At 33.5% G+C, this 18922-nt stretch overlaps 2 pseudogenes; both read right to left on the bottom strand.

Moving 5' to 3' along the window:
• Nucleotides 1-5387: 5387 nt before the first annotated feature.
• Nucleotides 5388-10814, bottom strand: LOC120116362 (annotated as a pseudogene).
• Nucleotides 10815-14368: 3554 nt separating this feature from the next.
• On the bottom strand, nucleotides 14369-16434 carry LOC120116315 (annotated as a pseudogene).
• Nucleotides 16435-18922: the final 2488 nt, after the last annotated feature.

The following is an 18922-nucleotide window of genomic DNA, read 5'->3' as shown; positions in this document are numbered from 1 at the left end:
CGGTAGAAAAAATCCGGTAAAAATCCGAATTCGACAATTTGAAAACTGAGTTGCGAATTTGGCAAATTCGTGTTGCGAAATGTAAAATCTCGCTCTTAAAAAAAATTAAAGGACATAAAATGCACTGGAGTAGTTTTCAACCTGAGATATCCCAGTTGCTAAGTCCACGTATGAATCGCTCACTAAACCTACGCCAGTAAATGAATTGAACAAACACGAACGAGGGTATGTTCATGTTCGTTCGTTCATGTAACTTTAACCAAACAAACGAACTGTCGAAATTATATTTTCTTTAAGAGGCGAGATTTTACATTTCGCAACACGAATTTGTCAAATTCGCAACTCAGTTTTCAAATTGGTGAATTCGGATTTTTGACCGGATTTTTTCTACCGTGTGTACCTATATCGGTAATTACCGTTGCGAAAATTTTCATGTTCGAATTGCGAATTCAAATTCGCGTTGCGAATAGTTGTGTTTACCTATATCGGTAATTAGCGTTGCGAAATTTCCATGTTCTAATTGCATGTTCGAGTTGCGAATTCAAATTCGCGTTGCGAATAGTTGTGTTTACCTATATCAGTCATTAGCGTTGCGAAAATTTCATGTTCGAGTTGCGAAATAGGAGTTCGAGTTGTGAATTTGTTGGTTATTTTTACAAATCCAAAAAAATAGTTAAAATTGTATTTTCTCTTGCCTTAATTTCATATCCAATACCAAATATAAACAATTTTTATTTATAATATCCTTGTTTTGAGTAATGTTTCAATTATTGTTTTACGATATTATTTTTATATATTTTAACATAAACTATAAACTATGTATTTAAACAATAAATCATCTCAATTTATCAACAGTTAAGCTAAAATTATCCCACATAAACTCGTTGAATCACATCAATGATTAAAGAAATATTATTCTTTCTTAAAGTTTTTAATTCAAGCAGTTGTGTTATATAATGTATAAGTTATCAATGACTAAGTAAAATTACGAACAAATATTATTTTATAATCATTTAAACTATTCAAAAATAAATAAAATTATACCACACAAGCTTAAACATTTCTACAAACATAATTTAATAATGTTCAACTGATAAAGGAATTATTATTATTCCTTAAGGTCACGAGTTCAAGCATTATGATTGTCAGGAGTATGAGCGTTCAATGTGAAATGATTGAGAGTTATCTTTAAACAAATACTATCTTTTATTTACCTCATATTAATAAAAAATAATGTTCCTTATAAATTTTTAGATAAACAAAATCCCGTAATATATATATACCCCTAATCTCGCAAATCAAACAATTGGAAGCTAAATCATGCTTTCAGAATATACAATAAGTAAAGGTCTAATAAAAGGAAAATCATAATTAAACAATTACAATACTCGTTATTATTTTGAATTGTGATATTCTTTTGATGGATGAAACGTGATTCTTTTGTTTATTTATATGAGAATTATTATATATATATGAATTTTTGTCTCAAAAAAATAAAATATACTTACATATCGAAGATATGTATTTACACGAACAAAATAGAAAAATAAAACACATTAGTGTTGTTCACCAGGGATGAACTGAAGGGGTGAATGGGAAAGTCGTCCCTCGAAAATTTTAAATTAATATATATTTTAGATATTTTTTTGTTAATTTTAAATTAAAAATCTGTTTTTATCCCTCTAGAATTTATAATTCACCTCCTCTAAAATTTTAAAAATTCACCTGTTAAAAAAATCTTACTTTCGTCCCTATTTTTCAGCTTATAAATCTAAACCCTACGATAACTAGCTAAACTTAAAAGGGGCATGATTTGGGTAGCAAAGCCAGATATGCGCAAATACTTAACATCGAAGGAAGCATATAAGTGGAGTTAAAGCCTCAAACTTTACGAGTATTTTGTGCTTAAAGTATAGTAAAATATACATTTAAATCACATGGAGGGATGCATCCATAGTATAGTCCAAAGCAACGCCAATATGCTCTTCACATGGGTTTCGGAAATCAAAACAATTTGGGGTCCAGGACAGACGAGAATCAGCCAGCACTGCACGTCCACCATCATTGTATAATACAAATACATAAATACCATACAATATACGAATCATCACCGCAAATAATGTTGCTGCCATTCTTTTGATATCAAAGGCATGGTACTGGTTTTTACCAGAAGAAACTGCTCTTATTCCTCATTCGACCCACCCTATAGGATCACAAGCTTCATCTGTTTCACCTATCCTTTTCATATTAATAATATAAGGCCCACTACATAGCCCAATCCACTAGCTTGTAGCACTTAGTTCATTTATTTAAATTTTTAAAGAATATCTTATTTTATTCCTATAAATATTAAGTTGACTTTGTTTGGTGTTATGAATTAATAACTATTAATTTTTATTATTAAAAATATATTATATTATGAAATAAGATTAAGTTGACTAATATCAGTCACCTCATACTTTTAAAATACATATATTTGAGAGAGAAAAAAACTTTTAAATATTCAAGTTCAAAATAATTCTGTATAAAACTTGTCAATTTTCAACTATCACTTTTGTTAATAAAATAATTATAATATCTTAACATTTCGAGCGAAGCATGATTCAAAATCATAAAATCTTAACATTTCGAGGACCCAACTTATTTAATATAAATTTATCATTCATAATACCACGTGACTTAAAACAATTAAATATAAAAGTGGGATTCCGACTCGTGTAATTTGAAATAAAATAAATCGTAGTTTAAAATATATTCAGACTTAAGACAAACTTAGTTAGGTCCACATTAATACAAATGCCCAATACCATTATTGTACTCTGGGATGAGGTGCTAAACTTCTATAGTAATAATGCTCCCTTGATCAACGGTCTACAATCGACAATCCTGAAAATAGTGAGCAATGAAGAGTGAACTACAATATAATCAATATTGGTTTAAACCATATTGTACTTTTAAAACTTCTAATGCAATCACTGTATCTTTAATGCACTTTCATTAAAATAAAAGAAAATAAAAATCTCAGATAATATACGATTTTGATTAATTTTTTTTGGATTTGTGAAAATGACCAATAAAATCGCAATGCGATCTCTAATTCGCATTGCGATCTCCACTATCGCAAATTCGCGTTGCATTTCGCGTTGCGATAATTGAAAATCGCGTTGCGATAGTTGAAAATCGCGTTGCGATTTTCCATTTCGCGTTGCGCAGTTCGCGTTGCGATAGTTTCGCGTTGCGATTTTCCAATTCGCGTTGCGATAGTCTACAGTTGTCGTTGCGATTTTCCAAATTCGTTGCGAAAATTCGTTGTGATAGTTAAAAAAAAGATTTTGTTTCTTAAGAATTTTCTCTAAAAGATAGTATCCGCGCGGACGTGTCGAAGACACGTACGACCACGACACGACCACGACCCGACCCGACCACGACCCGACCGACCGAGACGAGACGGCGGCGGCGGCGGCGGCGCGCGCGAGAGTCCCCCTTGTTCTCTATCACTCAACAAGTAAGTGGGAAAGCCAAGCCTTAAATACCATTCTCAATAGTGTTTCCAATACTATGTGGGATTGAGCATTACCAACACTTGTTTCCAATACAATGTGATTATTCAGGAAACAATTAACAATCATGCACCTTAAAACAACTGAATCAACAACCAATTGCATTAGTATTATACGAATAAATATGTCATAATTAAAAGTCAATCTACAATCAATCGCGATTATTGCAATTTTAAGCAAAACATTCAAAAATAATATCACTATTTAAGGCTCAATCCCACATAGTATTGGGAACAAGTGTTGGTAATGCTCAAATCCCACATAGTATTGGAAATATTATTGGGAATGGTATTTAAGGCTTTGCTTTCCCATTTCCTTGTTGAGTGATAGAGAACAAAGGGGACTCTCGCGCGCCGCCGCCGTCCGTCTCGTGGTCGTGGTCGTGGTCGTGGTCGTGGTCGTGGTCGTGGTCGTGGTCGTGGTCGTGGTCGTGGTCGTGGTCGTGGTAATACGTGTCTTTGACACGTCCGCGCGGATACTATCTTTTTAGATAAAATTTTTAAGAAACAAAATTTTTTTAAACTATCGCAACGAATTTGGAAAATCGCAACGACAACTGTAGACTTTCGCAACAACAACTGTAGACTATCGCAACGAATTTAGAAAATCGCAACGACATTGTAGACTATCGCAACGCAAAATGGAAAATCGCAACGCGAAATGGAAAATCGCAACGCGATTTTCAACTATCGCAACGCGAATTTGCGATAGTGGAGATCGCAATGCGAATTAGAGATCACATTGCGATTTTGTTGATCATTTTCTCAAATCCAAAAAATATTGGTCAAAATCATATATTATCTGGGATTTTTAATCACTGAAGTTATTTTCTCTTAAAATAATTGTTCTCAACTATCGTTAAGAGAACATGACATGACAAGATAATTTTTTTTTATAAAAAAAAAACCTACGCTTAAAAACTATCTTCTTTAAAATTGAAAGATGTCGGTTGGATCACTGATATCGTCACTATCCCACATTCTTTCAATCTCCTTCGCCTCTATTCATCATCTTCTTCAAAACTTTACTGCCCTCATTCTCTTTATTCATTTTTTCATCATCTTCTTCAACATAAGGTAGCATGCAGCTAATGCGATTTCCTTTGTTCCTCCAAATCACTCCCCAACCTTCCACCGATTTGAACTCAGCGTTACACTATTTTAGACTCTGTTATTTATTTTATATACAAACATATGGCCAGAAATAATGATGACGTTAATATTTAATAATATCACAAGCTGGTGAAGTGTAAAATGTATGCATTTTTATTGGATTTAGCTCTTGTAAATATAATTTAGATTGTTAAGATAGATTTAATCTGCGATTACTAAAATATAATAAAACAACAACGCTTCCATGTCTAAAAAGGAAAACCTATAACATGAACACGAATATTCATTTTAATAATATTTTTTAGTGGAACACATTGAACTTTCTCGATAGTAAAAAGAATATTATTCTTCCGATCTAAGTTTATAATATGTATCTACAAATTGTATGTATAATTAATGAATAACAAAGATTTTGAACAAATACTACTTTATTATTATCTCAAAATACTTAAAAGAATTTTTTTAGTTATTTCCTTTAAAGATTATATATATGAATTAAAATCCATTTACACCTAGTGTAAAACTTTTTAGTTTTATATCTTTTTAAGATCGTTGGATAAGATTAACTTATTTTTCCCCAATAAATATCTTCACATTCCTTATTAGTAATCTCAACCTTTAATTTCTCCTCATTCAATCATTCAACAATTCTAAAAATGTGTAAAACTAAAAAAAAAATATGTAATTGGATCTTGCCTCTATATATATATATATATATATATATATATATAATGCTCTTATAATAATATTTTTCGAGTATAGATACCATGCCATTGATTCTACATTGATATCAAATCACAACTTCATTGTTGCCAGCCGTATTGTTGATTGCGGTTTCCACCCATTATGTTAGAGCCACGTCCAGCACCAGAACTTCCGTAGGCCCATCTTGAGAGTAATTGGGAGCTCCAACTCCATAACCACTACCCCCACTTCCCCTCGGACCAGCACCAGGCATACCACTGGAGCCATAGGGTGCCCCCCGACCTTGTGGTGGATATGGCCCACTGCTATAACCTCCGCCATGATTTTGGTGGTTGAATCCCCCATTTGTTCCATTTGCAGGGTACCTCCCTGGACCACCTGCAGGTCCACGAGGCTTCCCATGATGGTGGCCAGGCCCTGCAGCAACTGGCGGTTGAGAACCATGCAGGGGTGGGTTAGGTCCAGGTCTCATTTGTGCGTGTGCTTGCCCCGATTGAATTGGCGGAAGCCGGCATGAGGCTGTGAATGCTGTAATTTCTGTCGTTTGGCCTTTTCTTCGTGTTGTCGCTGTTGCTGGCGCTTTTTCTTGGTCTGGAACTCGTGTGATGATTCATATTTGGGCAAGCTGAACCAAACGGAAACCATACATAACTGATAAAAATCAGAAGAAAAAAAATATGAAGTTACAAGAAAAGGGGAAATCCAAGCAAACCTCTTTGGATCGCATGGTAATGGTCTGTCCAGAAATACTCATCAAGTGCATCCTTGGCACATATTCTCTACGTATTAAACAAAGAGAACAGAATCACATCAAACTAGCTGCTAACTTTGGAACATCTAGAGAGGTCAAATAATATCTATAGAAAACTACACCAATTTCCTTATTTCCTCCATTCAACCAATCATTTTAATCAAAACGGTTATACGTTATTAAACCGGATCCAGAGCAAAACAATTCCTATACAAATGAAACCTTGAGAATAAGTCGAGACTCGATGGTTATGATTTAAAGTGAAAGATCGCTTGAAGCACATAGAAGAATCCTTTGATTCCAGCAAAGCATAAATGAATGTAAAGCAGAAAAAAAATATCAAATGGTACCTGAGATGGATCAAGAGTCAACATCTTCTCCAACAATTCCAAAGCATTACGGTCAAAACTATTACAAATTGACAAATATGTAAGCGACGGGATAAACATTACACCGTAAACACAAATTGAAGTTTATAATATCACACATACCATAAGTAGACAAATGTCTATATATAAGTTTCAGGCACATGACACCCCAGGAGGGTACAAGGGTACAAGACCCACCAGCCCAGGATCAGTTCCCGGATTCACCCTATCCTTTTTGACTCTAAAATCTTCTCAAGGGGGGAAAAGTGTGCTATAAGGCGGTGTAAGTGAACTTACTGCCTAAAGCTTCTCGGAGACGTCTCTTCATTGGCCTTGTTGGCTTGAAGTTGTTATACCAAGGGATCTTAGAAACACCGGGCCAGTTAACTTCATCTGGTGCTCCACAAAGTTCAAATATCTTATTTAATTGTTCTGGCTGCAACAATTCAAATATAGCATTTCATACTGGAATCTTGCAAGCAATTACCAGATTAAAGTTGTACGAAAATGGAAAACCTTCCAATATGCAAATGTGTCGGCTTAAATGTATTCAAACATGATTTCGGTTTTGGCTCAGCAACATGTGTGTGTACGTGTCTAGGGAGTATATTTCAAGAGAGTTTAACACAAACACAATACTGATAAAACTTGTAAGGTCTACTTTCAAACTTCATAACTTCAACAAACTGTTGACAAGGTTATACAAATAAAACAGTAATTTCGCCCACCCCAAATTAGGGATGGGAACGGAAATGGGAGGGGTGGTATTTGCCCACCCCAAACCCAACCTGACTCCACTCTGAAAATACCTAAATCCAAAACATATTTTATTTAGTACATTAGCACCTGACCTGAACCCCAAAACGATTTTCCAGACTTTGACCTGAACTCCAAAGCAATTTCGCCAACTCCGACCCAATCCGAAAGTTAACAAAAGTTTTATGTTAAGGTAGCTTTTATAAAATTAAATCAAATATATTTAAAATATTATGAAATTATGAAATTGTAATAAAAACATTTATAAAATACCCTAGATTTTTTTAAAAAAAGGTGTTATAAATCCTATAAATTTAAGAAATTGTAATTTAAAAATATTAAGAAAAACTAGATATAAATTAAAAGGTTGGGCAGGGCGCATTATAGCTAAACACGACCCGACCTCTAAAATTTCAATAAAAAGCTAGACCGGACCGCCTGGCTCAACTGATCTCCAAAAGAATCCGCCCCTATAGCATCAAGTGGGTTGGAACCCATCAGTTTCAAGTTCTTTGCCATCTCTTGCCCAAAGTTATTCTTCCAATTTTCTCTTCAAGAGCTTTGCTCAGGTTCTGAGGTAAGAGCTTTAGAAACTTATAAAAGCAAGCAATAAAATAAAAATTGACCAGAAAACTATACAACTATCAAAGAAGACCTCGGCTATAAAATAAATATATTTATAAATATTATGAAATTATGAAAATTGCAATAAAAACATTTATAAAATACCCTAAAAAAGTGTTATAAATCCTATAAAATTAAGAAATTGTAATTTAAAAATATTAAGAAAAAACTACTTATAAATTAAAAGGAGAGGCAGGGCGCATTATAGCTAAACTCGAACTGACCTCTAAAATTTCAATAAAAGCTAGACCAGAACCCGCCCGGCTCAACCCAATCTCCAAAAAGAATCCGCCCCTACTGCGTCAAGTGGGTTGGAACCCAGCAGTTTCAAGTTCTTTGCCATCCCTTACCCAAAGTTATTCTTCCAATTTCCTCTTCAAGAGCTTTGCTCAGGTTCTGAGGTAAGAACTTTAGAAACTTATAAAAGCAAGCAATAAAATAAAATTGACCAGAAAACTATACAACCATCAAAGAAGACCTCAGCTGTCAATGGAACAAGGACTCTACTATTCGGGTTAGATATTCAAGGGACATTTAACTCATAAGAAATCACAACCTTCAATTATGCCTTATCTTCCTATAAAATTCAATCACTTAATCGAATGTAAAGCAACTAACCTCATCTTTGCCAGGAAATATAAGCTTCCCATGCAGGAGCTCAGCAAAGATACAACCAACAGACCACATATCAACAGCTGGACTATACTTGGTAGCTCCAAGAAGCAGCTACGGAGGTCTAAGAAAATGAACCAAAATAAAAGGTAAATGCTGCATCAATTAATATTACTTTGTTTTTCTTTAAATACAATCATAGGTTATTAGCATACACTTTAACCCAGGGAGTAAAAACACATACCTGTACCATAAAGTAATAACACGGTTTGTAAGGTTTGCATTGTGATCATTGAGAATGAACGAGCAAGACCAAAATCGGCAAGCTTCAGGTTACCCTCATTGTCTATAAGAAGATTTGAGCCTGCAGCAATGAACAAAGAGCCTTTCTTTAGGTTTAAAAGAAGGGACAACATCATATTTAATATGGGAATATCAGGTATGTAGTTAAGAACCTTTGATGTCACGGTGAAGTACTTGATTTACATGACAATAGTGAAGCCCAGTAAGAAGTTGCCTCATGTACGCTAGAAGAAAAAGTACCATAATTAGAAGAATAAAATTTAATGATTGAATGCAGAGTGTTTTTCCCTCCTTTCCTGCCTATAAAATGGTTTACCTTAATTGGGAAACTGTAAATTTCATCCCAGGTCTATCAGCAAGGCCAGTCAAATCATGGTCCATGTATTCAAAAACCATATAGATTCCACCTTTATACTTATTAGCTTCTATAATGCAAAAAAAGAAAAGAGTCATCCAATAGAAAAGATCAATCGTGAGGTGATAACATTGTTAATAGGAATTGGACAGCACTTGCCTGGTCTCCCCTGCTCGTCCTTTGCACCTACAATTAAAAATAATACAAACCCAGAAAATGTATAGGAAAGGGGAAAGGAGAAAAATTAAGAAGTATGAGCTATAACATAAATAAATTCATTAGAATCAGAAGGGACAATTGCAAAGTAGCGAGCCAGGGTAATTACCCTGAGAAGTAACACTCTCTTTGAGCTTAATTACATTCTCGTGATGAAGCTTCTTCAAAATTTTAATTTCACGAATAGCGGTTATGGGAAACTGAACAAGTATTTTAAGAAAGAATAATTGTTAGTTGTTGTTATTTTTTAACGAAATGAAAAATATATGTATAATTGTATATAAGTGAGAACATACTCCTCTCTCATTGTCCATGCGAATTTTCTTCAAAGCAACAATTTCACCAGTCTTTATTTCCCTGGCCATGTAAACTTGGCTGCAAAAACATATAGTACTACTAATTGAATTAAATTGGCAATGAATGGTTATTAAGTAAAGAGAAATCGCAACAAACAATGTAAGAATGGGTAGTGAAACAAACAAAAACCCTAAATTGAAGGGGGGAAGCAGAACGAACCCGTATGTACCCTCGCTGATTTGCTCAAGTTTTTCAAAACAATCTACGCTTCTTGATCCCCAACAGGGCGACTCATGCAGATTAAGCTGACCTGCCCCTGCTATCGCCATCTGATTCGTTGATTAAGAATCAATCAGCTGCTACTTCAACAAACTCAAATCACCAGAAGCCGAAAGGCCAAATACTGACTACACCATCACCAGCAGGATTAAAAATATTCACACTTGCAGAGGATCTCAATTTACTTAACTTCATACAATTCTCAATTCCCAATTCCAGAACCATCTTCCACATTTTCTAGATCATGAATCTAAGGACTTGGATCATGAAGCAATATTTTTGGACTCGAGAACGCTTAGATCATGAATCTAAGGGCTTGGATTAATCAAATAAACAAAACCCTGAAAATTGCAAATATCCGAAAAAAGTTGAATTAAAAAAAAACAGAAAATTGAATAAATTCATACGTTTTGTACGGATAAGCTACAAAGTAACCAGTCGGATTTGATATAGGAATTAACACAAGAAAAATTAAGTTATATATAAATGAAAATTTTCAACAAAAAAAAGAAAGAAAGAGAAGAAGAACAATAATAATACCCCCCGATCTACAGAAAGATCGAGCAATGTTTCCCAATCGCGTCATGTCAAACGGTTCTAGACCGAAATCAATAAAATTCAAAGGCAACAAGTTCAAGAATAGATCAAAAGCTTCAAACAAGTGGGGAAAAGAAGGAAAGAGAAGACTGACGGAGTAATATTGGCACAATGCAAGTGTCGCCCAATATGATTTTCTGAGTTTTGAATATCTGCAGACGGCGATTACGGCAGGAGAGACGGACAAGAGAGAGAGAGAGACAACGCTGCTTTGGTTTGAGCTCGAGGGATTTTGATTTTCGATTTAGGTTATGCGTTTTTTTCTTCTTTAGATTTAGGATAAGCGGATTATTTAAGGGGTTGAAAACATATTTCGCCTGAAAAGCCTCTGTTTCTAGCACTAATACATAAACGTGATATTTGTTTACGGTAAACTACACCATTCCTCTTTAAATTTTACTTTCTGACCTATTTCACTCAGTATACTTTTAATTTTTCTAATTTAATCACTAAACTTTCGAACTACTCCTGTTTTCCTGTTTTAGTCATTCTAAATTATTTTATTATTATTATTATGTGCGAGGTGGTTTTTTTATTATTATTAAAATATAAAAAAAATTTAAAATAAATAATAAATAGTTTTCACATATACAAAATCAGCATAAAGTCAAAAACAATAAGAAGAAATACTTGCCTGAATGAAAAATGACGTACATGCTCTTGTTGAAGCAAAAAATGGGGGTTGTAGTAGGAGGAACAAGTTTTAAGGTTAATGGTTCCATGATCTGGATCCATTGTTGATATGTCCTGTTTCCTTTTGCAAGAGAAGGAACAATTCATTTTTTAGTGCTTTTTCTTACAAACCGTAACGTTTTTGGTAAGTTGTTGCAGTTATTTTATAAAGCTTCTTTTGGAGAAGAAATACGCTCTGCCATATCGGGTTGTTGATGCTGTTGTCGCTCATTATATGAGATTTCTTGAACATACAAGAACAATGCCTGTAATATGGCATCACACTTCTGGCTTTTGTGCAACGGTCAGTAAAATTTGTTGAGATAACATTTTCCTCTTGAGCATGTAACTTTAGGCATTGTATCGTATATATCATTGATTTTTTTTGATTTTTTTGATTTTTTTAATTATAACGCTGAATTTTTATTTTCATTTCAATTATATCATTAGACATTAAATCGCTAATAATTCCGGTTAGTTGATGTTAAATTGTGATCAAGTAGATTAGTATCGTTTTTTTTAATGCTGACACTTACCTGTTTGATATTACTTTAAAAAACACAATAAAAATGTGGATTCAAAATTATTTTTAAATTATTTTTTTTATATTTTGAGGTGATTTTTTAAATAGTATTCTAAGGCATTGTCGTTTGTAAGTGAAGTAGGGTTGTAAATGAGACGAGATAGATCGCGAGTTATTCAAGATCGATTCGGTCAAAGTTCGATCACCACTTGAATCAAATGGACTCAAGCTCGAGCTCGAACTCATATCGAATTTTTAACAAGTCAAAATGAGCTACTTAATACTCAACTTGAAAAGTTTGCTAACTACTCTAAAAAAATAATATATTTAAAATTTTAAAATTAAATTATTAATAATATTAACATTTATAATGTTACTTTTTTTAAATATAATATAAGGCTTTCATGTGCCTAAGGTTCGAGTTCGAGTTCAAATCGAGCTTCAATTTTTGATTTCAAGTGGAGCTTGAAAATTTTGAGCTCGTGAATTTTCGAGTCGAGTCTAGTCAAACTTTAATCTTTTACTTCGAGTTCGAGTCGAACTTGACAATTTTAAGCTCGTTAGTTTTCGAATCGAGTCAAACTTAGTTTTAAAGTTTTTGAATCAAATCGAGCTCAGTAATATTTGAACTCGACTCGACTTGTTTACAACCGTAATTAGTGAAGGATACTTTTGTATTGTTATTGTCATTGTTTTCGATGGTTTATTGTATTGTTATTGTCATTGTTTTAGATGGTTTATTAGAAATGGGTAGTTTGATCGATTTTTAGAAAAATAATTTTAAAATTTTATTTTTAAAATATTTTCTATCTAGATTTTCACCCAAATTCTAGATTTTCTATCTAGATTAAAAACCATTAGAAGATACATGGACGAGAGATAATATAATAGAATAAAAAGAGGTTGGAAGAGAAGACAGAGGGGAGGAGTCGAGAAAGAAATTTAATGGCAAAGAACGAAGGAGATGAAAAAAAAATGGATCAATTGGTGAAGAAGAAGGAGATAAAGATGAATATATATATATAGGATAAGATTCTATTACAAAGGTTGTTTTCTTTGTTTGTTTTTTTAAATTTTATACATATCATAAAAACGAAGAAGGAATGATTGAGGGTCAACAATGAATAAGAATTGATGAATTTTAATGAAATGGTTTCATATATTATAACAAATTATGTTTCTTATCATAATTAATGCTAAAGATCACGTGATTGTCATTAACTCTTTTCCCACCATCTGGTAAATCGGAACATTTTAAACGTATTCACTATCAATCCACGTGCTCGATCCTTCACCAACAAAAATCATATAATTTCGGTAAAGAAAAACAAAACAAAATTCATATAATTAAACATCGTATCTCTCTCCCCCCCCCCCCCACTTGGATAAATAAATCGTTAACGATTATATTAACAATATTATGGAAATGTCAGACTAAACTATTGGCGAGGAGATGATTATAAACAATATATAATCTTCAATTGATACCAGCCATCCCTACCTTCTTTTAAAAAATCATGTTCAGCGTAAGGGTGCTTCATGACAATCATTCGAATTTGATTTGATTAAAATTCAGTTAATATTTAATTTAGGTTAATTCAACTCGAGACTTTAACGAATTGAGTCGAACAAGATCCAACTCGATTAGATAAGTACGCGAGCCGTTCATTAAATTTTTTACAATTTTTTAGTAATTACCCTAAAAAAAGTTCTATTAAAAAATATAAATAATAATTACTAATGTGCTAATAGATAATAAGAAAGATAGTAAATTACTAATTAATAATTATTACTAATTTAGTAATATATTAATTTACTAGTTTTATTTATTTGTGGATTATTACTTTAAACTTTAGACTTGAAATTATTTTATACACTAATTAGATATTATTTTATTAAAAATTATATTAATCTATATATAGTATTAATATATTTTATTTATATTTTAAAAAATAAGGGTAAACATTATGGTGAACTTAACAAACAACGAATCGAGTCAAACAATAAAAAACTTTAACAAACACAAATTAGACATTATCCAACTCATAATCGACTTGTATAATTAAATTCATTAAAATAATTATTCATTATTATAAATATTAATCTGAATAGATTATATTTTTTAATGAGTATTTTAAAAATGAACTGAAAGCATGAATCGAGTATAATAAGACTAGGAATGGCAACGGGTCGGGTTCGAGACGAGTTTTGCTCGCCCCGTCCCCGAACCCGAAATGAATCCTCGTCCTTGATCCCGACCCGATTCCCGACAGGTATTTTATCGGGCCTTCCCGTCGGGGATTTTTTTTGCCCCGTCCCCAAACTCGACCCGAAATATTATACCCGAACCCGAAAAATATTTTATATATAGTTAATATAAAATATTATATATATATATATAATCGGGACGGATCGGGGATACCCTTCCCCGAACCTGACCCGAAAAAATCTTTAAATCCGAATCCGACCCGATACCATTCAACCAGACCCGACTCCAATTTAATCGAATTTCAGATTTTCCTATCAGATTAGGGTCATACTGTCGTCCGTCCCTAAATAAGACCGACAAAAAGTTGAGAGTACAAACGAGAAAAAAAAATCAATGAATTCTGTATTGAACAAGTGATATCGTGCCATATAGTAAATAGATGAAATTGATTAGCTAAATAACGTGTCAGTCAAATAACTGCACGTCTTTTAATATTTATCAACATTTTTCTTCACAAAAAGGACCTATATTCCGCACGTGGCCGCCGGTTCTTTCCAAGTTCAACGGTCCAAAAAGAAAACGGTTCAACGACTGCGGCCACCTCGGCTTAAACTTGACGAAACACTCCCTGAACTTCCGCTCCCAAAGAATAAATCCGAGCAGTAATTTCCAAATCATCAGGGGTATATTTGACAATCGATATCTCTTTCATCAGCTGCACTCCACCGTAGTTATCGAAAAACTCCTTATAGACCGGACCGATCCGTCTTGCAAACGATATCTTAATCTCATCTCGGAGTTCGGGTCGGGTACAATCCAAGAACTTTGCTTCTTGTAAGCTTCTTCGAAAGCCATGTTAAATCTTCTGAAATGATCAATCACTTGATCGACCGGAATCTCCGCCGTCGGATTTCCCGGCAGCGAGGCGATAACTTTGCTCCATCCTATCCTCTCGTAATTCGAAGCGTAATTTCTTAGTTCTGTTCGTGCGTCGTCACCCAATCGTCGCCGAGGAGGAGTTTCAGGTTCGATCGCCGGACTTTGTTGATGACATACTGGAGATTATTTGCTAAGAACAGATAAGAAAGCGCTACGTCTTTGTACATCTCAGCTTTACGTCTAGTTTACATAGCATGACGAGGATAAGCCAAGCTAATCGGACTGAAATCGGCGACGAAATGCTTTCATCCTTGTCGGGGCTGCCGAAGTAAGACTCCGGTAACGGTGATTGAACCGATAACGGCCAATCGGCGACGATGTCGGAGAGAACTCCACTGTAATCGGCGAGGAAAGAGATGTAGTTCATTACATAACGTGTCAGAGGGTGGATCCCGCCGCCGGGAACTGTGGTTTGGATGAATCCTTTTGGATTGCGGTTTCGAAGTCCGTTAACATCGTTCTAACGGCATCGCCGAGTCTGACCAAGGAGTTAACGGCGGTTGATCGGACGATCGATGTTGATTCGAAGCTGAAGATTGATTCAATCTCGGGCATAGATCGGAAACCGCCTCATATAAATCCAAGATACGGAACATTTTCTCGGGAGTTCTCTTGCATTTGGCGACATTTTCCGGGAAACCAAACAGAGCCAAAGTCCTTCCCTTAAAATATCCGTGAAACAAGATTCTCTGATGGCAGGCGAAATTGCAAAAACTTGATCACAGAGTATTCTCTCACCATAAAACACCGTTTTAACGGCCGCCTTAACAGCGTTCAACCAGTTCTAATTTTAACCTCCAAAGTCTCCCACTCCATCTTCTGAATCTGCTGAAAACTCAACGTCCTTTCAACTCCGAGATTATAGAGAGCTTCATCAACGATCGATTTTCGAATAGATTTGTAAATTTTGAAACACTCCTTAGCGTACCCAGCCGAAATCATGGCTTCCGCAATAGCTCTTAAATCCGCCATAGCAGTGACGAGACTCTCTCCACTTCCGGGATCGACTCAGTCTCGTTCTCAGGCTCGTCATCTTCAAAATCTGAAAGCTGGACCTGGAAACAGATGGTCTAGAAGACGAGTGACTGGAGACAGATTCAGGGTCAAGGTAATTCCTGTTGGACTTCAAAATCTGATAAAACTCCCTCTCGAGGCGTTTCATGGCGGTTTGCATAAGCGTTTGAGCTAGAACGAGTTGATCGGACCTGGATTGGTGTGAAGCCAAGTAATGATAGCTTTCTGCAAACCCTTGATGGAACTCAAATACTGTTTGGCTTCTTCTTCACGGTTACTTTCAGAGAATATAGAAGCAATGTTACAGTAGGGAGCATCGTTGTCGCCATACAAGGAGTCCCATTTAGTGATGATAGTTTCAGCAGCTTCAATGTTTTCTTCCATGAGTGATCGTGAGTATAGTGAAGTGGAGAACCAGAAGTAGTACTGGTTCTCGTGGGAGATGGAGATTTCATGAAGATGTTCATTCCTTTTCTTTATCCAGCAATACAAAGCAGAGAATGAGTTGATAGTAATATTTTGATTTTAGACAGAGAAATGATATCAAATATCAAAGAAAAATGATTTTGATTCCAGGAGGGGGCGCTTATATAATAGATAATGAGATATAGCCAGGAAGCTTCGAGGAACTGAGGATGAGTTTTAAAGATAAAGAAAAGTAAAGCTTAAATTACAAATTTGATCATTCAACTATTAAAACTATTTATTTTAGACACCCAATTTTAAAAAACTTGTAAAATGCCTAATAAAATTATATTTCATTTTATTTTAATTACAAAAAAAATAATGTTTTATATATAATGGAGGTAATTAATTTCAACTTCAATGAATTTATTTATCACAAATTTAACCTAAAATATAAATATTATCAAATTTAAACGAATGATGCAAATTTGCACAAGAATTAAGTGTGGGAAGGATTTTGTTAAAGACATAAAGTTAGTGACAGACGCAAGATTTTATGTTAGGGGATGAAGTTAAAGAAATTTAGAGGAGAACGAACTTATAAAATTTTAGAGAATTAAATAAATTATCAATAAAAATATATTAAAAAAATCTAAAATTAAAATTTTTAAGAATGCAACTGCCCCACTCACCTCCCTCAAGTCTAAAGCTCCAGCGTTTAAGTTTTATCTCCATTCAACCATCAGAATGTGATATTAACGTATGTCCCTAACGTAAGTTATAATGATGATTAAAATAAAAATAGAATATAATTTTAGTGGTAATTTTATAAAATTTTAAATCTTCATCTACTTTGGATCATGTGAACAAATATTGTAGTGGACCACTTGTGATGTAGGACACCCCCTCTATATCTTTTGTTCATTTTAGTCCACACCATTTTTTTTTCTTTTTTGGAATTTTTCTTTATTCCATTCAAAGTTTCAAATTAGATAAGATATTTCACTCCAAAGACAAACCTTTAATTATTGCAGATAAAGAATTCTACCTATATATACATATACATTACAAACTTATAGACAACCGTTTTTTTTTAAAAAAAATAATTAAATATACCAATTAAACTGTTTATTAAATAATATTATATTTTAAAAGATCTGAATTCGAACAATTATGTTTATATTATATGTACATTATCAATAGATTAAGATAAATTCTAGACAAATACTATTATTTTACAATTATATATTAAAAGAATGTTTTAGATTTTAAAAAAATATTGTGCGGGGGTGGCTACAAGTTTTGGAATTCAACCACAGAGATTTGCATGCAATTCATTTTTGTTGTGGATGCATTCAACAGCAGACCACAAATGCATGGTGACAGCTTTACGAAGCTTTTTTTGGCGTCTGGGTTAGCTGCCATTTGTGCAAAACATAGACTAAAAACCTTTTTGTCTAATGTCTGAACTAATTTAATAATAAGAGTAAACTACACATTTAGTACTTAAACTATTAATTTTGATATGTTCTAGTACCAAATTTTTTTTTTTCAAAATCATATATGATGTTTAGTTTGTGTTTCATTTTAGTATCCCATCGTTAAAAACTTAACGGACGGGTTGATATGGCATAACTTCAATGAATGGACAACCAATCTAAACGATGGACCATGAGAGAATGACGAGTTGACCAACTTAGTTTAGTCTCAGGCCCATTGGACGGTGGACTATGGAGGTCGAAAAATGAAGAAATCGAAGAATGTATCATCGATTTGGGGAGATTGAGGCGTTTTTCGATGAAAATGAAGGCAATAATTGCGTTTAGGTGGTTGAAAATGTGTGGGCCGAAAAATTTGGGCTTTACTGGTTGACAGATACGATGGTCGGGAACTGTAGACACGCTTCCGGCGAGTCCATCCATTAAGTTTTATCGGTATGATATTAAAATGAAATAAAAACTAAACATTAAGTATAATTTTTAAAAAATGGAAATTTAGGTACTTAAAGGGATCAAAACTAATAATTTAAGTACTAATGCATAATTTACCCTAAAAACTAATAATGGATGTTGAATAATCAACTTTTGTTTCATGCATGCGCCTTAGCATTCATCCAAGGTTTGGATTAGAATATTATCACTAATGTCTTCCATCTTCTAAGTTCAGAATTATTTCAGTTTCTTTTATTACATTTGGATTTTGTTTCTTATCTTTATTACTCATGTAATTTTTAAGTTAATATTAGTGTCTCGTTTTGCATTAGTTTATTTTTTTCCAATAAGAAGTAGTTGTTATTATCTTATAAATATTGATGTGTGTTATCTGTTATGTAATAATATGATATGCTATTTAATTTTATATTTAAATAAATAATGATTTAATTTTAAAACATATAAAGAATTATAAACAAATTGAGATAATAAAAAGAATAAAAAATATTTCAACTTTACTTAAATAAAAATTTTGGCTGTGATACAATACTAATTATAGATTATGTCACATCATATTATTACATAATATACATTAGTTTTTATATGATAGTTAATATGTTTTAACGATTATATTAACATGGAACACGATTAGTATATATCGATAGTCTAAGAATGAAATTAGAGTGTTCGGATG

The sequence above is a fragment of the Hibiscus syriacus genome, unplaced genomic scaffold (genome assembly GCF_006381635.1).
Source record: "Hibiscus syriacus cultivar Baekdansim isolate YM2019G1 unplaced genomic scaffold, ASM638163v2 tig00110293_pilon, whole genome shotgun sequence".
Lineage (NCBI taxonomy): Eukaryota > Viridiplantae > Streptophyta > Magnoliopsida > Malvales > Malvaceae > Hibiscus > Hibiscus syriacus.
The sequence above is the reverse complement of the archived record's forward strand: the minus strand, read 5'-3'. Positions and strand labels throughout refer to the sequence as shown.